A 5,904-nucleotide genomic window follows, 5' to 3' on the forward strand; every position below is an offset into this window, starting at 1 on the left:
AACATAAAAAGTATATATATATATATATATAGTCACTCAATAATAATAATAATAATAATATTTAATAAAATTATTAAAGATTATTCTACAAGAAATTTAAAGTTGAAACTATTTGATATTTTTGTATTTAATATAATAAAAAAATATCCTATTTTAAAACTATGTTTGTATTAAAAGAAAATATTTTAATTTGGATTTCAAAACATCATTATTCACATTACTCGTTTTTAACAAAAAAGTGTATTAATATGCTAGTGTCGTCGTCCACATGCACAAAACTAAGTGAATAATAATAATAATAAAGGTCGACATATAGTAAAAGTAAGGTTTAATTACTCTGCAGGTCCCTATAGTTTCACCGAATTTTCAATTAGGTCCCTATACATTTTTTCTTTTCAATTGGGTCCTTATACATAAAATTTTTTTTCAATTAAATCCCTACCGTGTGTATAACGTTAAAGTTAACAGAATATTCTTAGTAAAAAACGAATATTCTTTAAATTTGGTTGGAGTGAGTAGCTGAAGAAACCTGCATTATTTCAAAATACCCAAATCACCCTTGCAGTTTATCACAAGTAAAAAAAGAAACCCTTTCCCTGTGGAGAACGCGATTAAGTCGTCCTCTGCTTCCCCTCTTTCAGGCCGTCATCAACATCCGTCGCTGGGGGCTTCTGCAAGGAAGGCTTGGTGGTTTGCCGTCCGTTGCCACCTTCCCTGTGAACCGGTCTGTTCTACTCTGTTCCGTTCGGAGGTGGTCAGTGCGTTCCCCGTCGCCGTCCGTCGCGGTGAAGCCCATCACCGTCGTTGCGCCGTATCGATCGGAGTCTCGTAGCGCCTGGCCTCCCGTCCCTGCATTGTGCGTCTGCTCCATCTCCCTGCACTCGAACGTTTTCTCTGAAAACAGGTCAGGAAAAAAAGCTTCTTTTGTTAGTTTTAAAAGTTGATGTGTATGCTAATTTTTTTTTTTTTAATAAAAATAACATTGGTTGAATATCTATTTCTGGGATTGATTTTTGGATTGTTTTGATAATGATTGTTTTAAGAATGCTCATCAGCTCATGTATCAAAAGACCATAGTTGAAATTGTTATGGAAATTTATATATACCCGTTTGATAAGTTTAAGTGACAGAGTGACAAATAAAAAGGAACAAAGAGAGTAGTTTAGATTTAAGTATGATTTATGCCGCTATCCATGGAGTCAAGGCCAGGGAGAGCTCAGTTATTGTTGCTATATTATGGGCAACTAGTTTGAGAGCTAGGGAGCCTATTCTATGAGAATTGTTTGGCTATGCTGTGTTGCCTTGCTGTTCTCATTACTTGCATCTTGTATTTCTAGCTGTCTAGGCCTAAGTATCTTGTTATTGTTGTAATTGTCATCGTCTGTTATTGTTGATCATTTAATAGGAGTAGTCAATTCACTCAATTGTCATAGTTGTTAGTTTTGTTATGATGGCCGTATAGACATAGAAGTATAGCTGAGATGATCTCAAGGGATTCATTTAGCCATTCCAATTTAATTACTAAGTTGCTCTCCGTTTTATCTGGTATATGTAACTTTGTGGTTTTGTAAAGGTGCACACACAATTGGAGTGTCTCACTACTCAACAATCAGCATCTGTTTGTACAACTTCACTGGGAAGTTAGATCAAGACCTTGCACTAGACAGTGAGAGTATGCACAAAATCTGAAGAAGTTCAAGTGCAAGAGCATCAATGACAACACCATTTTGATTGAGATGGACCCTGGTAGCCGCAAGACCTTTGATCTTGGTTACTATAACCAAGTTGTTAAGAGAAGAGGCCTATTCACTTCAGATTCTCAGTTGTTGGTCAACAGTGTTACAAAGTCTCTGGTGAACCAATTGCTTCAAAGGTCGCTTTGGAAATTCTATGCTCAAATTGCAATGCCTATGGAGAAAATGGAAAGAATTAATGTCAAGCCCGGGACACAAGGTGAAACCAGGAAGCAATGTGCATTGGTAAATAGTTAAGAGTAATATATATATATATATATGGATTTGTGTCATGGTATGTGCAACTTTGTATTTTGTATTATTACTATATTTTGTCCTTTTGTGTTTGCTTATTTTATGCTATGCTGTAGGGTGCACTATTTCATAAGAGACCATATGGTGTGGGTGTTTTTTTGTGAGCTGGAATAAGTGGGTTCCATTTTCATAATTTTTTTCATTGGCATTTTTGTTTCATCGTTGTTAATTAAATAGATATGTGGTTTGGGTTTTTCTTTCTTTCTTAACATTTGTTTTTCGTTTGTTTGCTTGTACCTGAATCTTTAAGATCTTGTAAAATGAGAAACAAGATAGGGAAAAAACTAATATATGGCTATTAAAATCGACGGTAATGTTGTCGCTTTTTAAATTTAATATAGATCAAATATCGACACAAGCGCCGTCGATTTTAGATAATATTATCGACAATCAAGGTGTCACTTTTATTAAATATGTAAAAATCTAAAACCTATATTATCGACAAGGTAGCCGTCGATTTTATTAAAAGTTCATCGACAGCACAACAAGCCGTCAATTTTATTAGTTTTTTAAAAAATCGACACGCTTTAAAGCGACGGCAAAGCCGTCGATTTGGCTGTCGATTTTAACGGTATTTCTTGTAGTGTATAGGAATATCTTTCATTGAATATTTATAGTTTTATCGAATTTTCAATTAGGTTCCTGTACCTTTTTTTTCTTTTCAATTGAGTCCCTAAGGGTATACAAGTAATTTCACAATTTACTAACAGTTTTTTGTCGTTTGACGTTAACAAGGACTAAATTGAAAAAAAAAATAATATATAGGGATCCAATTGAAAAGAAAAAAAGTATAGGGACCTAATTGAAAATTCGGTAAAACTATAGGGACCTGCAGAGTAATTAAACCTAAAAGTAAAGTGGACGGGACTATTATGTCTGACAGATAAAAATATTGGGGATTGATTTGTATATTAATTTTTCTTGAGGACTAAAATGTTCGCTTTTAAATTTCTTGTGGACTGATTTAGATAATTACTCTGCCGAAAAATAAATTAAAAAATAATTTGTCTATCGAAATAAAACTTTAGGGATTGATCTGTGTATTAATTTTTTTTAGAGACTAAAATGTCCCCTTTTAAAATCTTTTAGGATTGATTTGAATAATTTTTATAAAGGGTTTCAATTTTTTCAGTTAAATAATTCACAGTCAACCCTAAATTAACTTTTTCTTTTCACTTTTGCAAAAATTATATATGAATAAATATGATTGTGTAAAATATTTTACACTATAAATATATTAAATTAAACTCGATCTAAATAAATACCCAAAGAAATATAGAAAAAAACAAACAAATTTATGCACGTGCTATGGAAAGATTTTGTGGTGGGTCCTGACTCCTGAGCCTAGATAAACCTATGCCTTGTTACTGGGCCTGGGCCTCGTAAAGGACCATCTTCAATACCTGACGAGCTAAACCTAACTACATTATCACCATCATCCTTGATTCATTCTCTCCAAAAAAAAAGAAAAAAAGAAAAAAAAGAAACCTTGATTCATTGACTAATAAAAGTTTTATAATTCACAAATAATCTCCAAAGGGATGTTCCACTAGATTCAAAAATGGTGAGAAGTTGAAAAAGCAACTAAAAGACATTTAAGCCTAAATGGTTAAAAAACTCTCTTAAATTTTATTTATTGATGGAATTAGTTATCTAAATTTTTGTTATAAATATTTGCCAGCCTCAATTACTACTGTTTGATAAAATTATTTATTTTAAATAATCAAATTAAATATCGTATAGTAAGTTCATGTAATTATTTTTATTTACTACAATATCCATATAATTCAAGTCCTACTCTATATAAATAAGCATATTATATTAAGAGGGGTGTTAGAGAGCTAACAAATTTTATAATTTGTAACCATCAATTAGCTATTATTAATATTTTTAATAATATGAGATTACATATAATAATATAAAATTATTTGTTTTTTTTTTTTTGTTTTGTTGATTTTATAGACTTTTTCATATATCAATTACATTATTATTGTTGAAAGTTGTTGAAACGAGCAATGGTCCTAACCCCTATTCTTTTACATTATACTGCACTAAACTTTATAAAAAGAAGGCTAAGTTATTGTCCCCCTAAATGGTGGGGGCTTTGTTCATTTAACTACGAAACTTGTTAATTAGGTAACTCACAGTCTACTACTCTAGCAATTGTACTGTATTCTTATCAAGGTTATAAAAATCGAATCTGTTATCAAACCACTTTAACTATTGATTTATTGATTTACTAATTTAATCGCTTTAACTATGGTTTAATCAAAATAACCATTTTATATCTACCCATATTATTATTATTATAATTTATTACAACAAAGTGATGATAAGAAAAATAAAACTATAGCCAATGAGTAATAGTTCAAATGGCATAGTTTTTTCATACTCAATTAAGAAGTTGCGAGCTCGAGTCTCCTATCTTTAGTAAAAAATAAATAAATAAATAAAACTATATATGAACATTCACATGCATTTTGTTCCTAGGCCGCAAGCAATGCAAGACCAATTCAAATTAGGCTTTTTTTTTTCTTTTTCCAATTTATTTTCAGAAAGCTATTAGGTATAGATTGATCATTGATCATTGATGTATGTGTTACATACTCATAATGTGAATATTATAATTACCTAAAACAAAATAGCAGTGTGCATATTTAATTACCTAATTCCAATAGATGACAGGTTCTCCAAAGTTGAAAGAATGAAACCATAGAACAAGTTATTAGAAATATTAAGATATTGTAAATTTTGATCGTAGCGTATCCATTTTGAAATTGACTCATGAAAAATTTTATTGAAAATTGTTAGAGGAATGGATCACCAGTTCTTTTTTAGGTTTAATTATTCTGTTGGTCTTTATAGTTTTGTAAAATTTTTAATTAATTTTTTATATATTTTTTTTTAATTGGGTCCCTGCACCAATTTTTTTTCAATTAAGTCTCTTTCAATAGTAATTAGCTTAATTTTATAGGGACCCAACTAAAAAAAAATTGGTACAGGGACCTAAATAAAAGAAAAAAAAAGTGTATGGACCTAATTAAAAAAAATTTGGTGCAAGAATTCAATTAAAAAATATATATATAAGGACCTAATTAAAAATTTTGTAAAATTATAGAAACTAACAGAGTAATTAAACCTATTTTTTATTAGTTAATTAAACTTTAGGCAATATAGAAACAAGAATCAAACAAACCAACATGTAATTAGTCATGGTTTATACCTTAATACTCTCAGCATACAAGGTGGATTAACAAATTAAAAAACATTCGGTAAAATCCTTAAATTTGTTGTTATATAGTAGTGTAGACATCAAATTTTAGTGGTCGTTTTGTATGAAAATTCATAAGTTCAAGTTTATGTATAAAATAAATAATTAAGATCTGAAATTCTGAATCCATACTTTTTCTTTCTTTAAATTAAATATTATTTTTTGTTAGTGTTATGTTATCGATAAATTAATATATTAGAAATTAAAATAATAATCTACTCTTGAATTTTATTTTGAAACAATAAATAGAAGGATTGGCCATACGTTATATGCAAGCTTATTCAACATACATTTCATGATTTCTCATGGCACTTCTCAAGTGACGAAAATAGAATACAACTTACCTTAAAAGAAAAAAAAAAATACTTGTATTTGTAGAAAGATGATACAACAACGGGAAGATTCAAAGGGTAAAGAAAATATATACTTCGAGTCCAATGGAAATCCTTCTAGCTACAAATTCCGGGTCACAAATCACCATGGGTTGTTAGTTAGTAAAATACATATATAATAATGCATTATGAATATCGGTGATTACTCGTACAAAAATGTTTTCATATAATTAAAAATAATAGCAACAGTTAG

At 29.9% G+C, this 5,904-nt stretch overlaps 1 long non-coding RNA gene across 1 annotated transcript; it reads left to right on the forward strand.

The window, feature by feature from the left end:
- LOC110263646 lies at window positions 545-1,708 on the forward strand. Its single transcript, XR_002349542.1, has 2 exons — window positions 545-904; window positions 1,574-1,708. It is a non-coding gene; the product is annotated as an uncharacterized LOC110263646 (long non-coding RNA).

This window comes from Arachis ipaensis, chromosome B06, assembly GCF_000816755.2.
Source record: "Arachis ipaensis cultivar K30076 chromosome B06, Araip1.1, whole genome shotgun sequence".
NCBI classification, from domain to species: domain Eukaryota; kingdom Viridiplantae; phylum Streptophyta; class Magnoliopsida; order Fabales; family Fabaceae; genus Arachis; species Arachis ipaensis.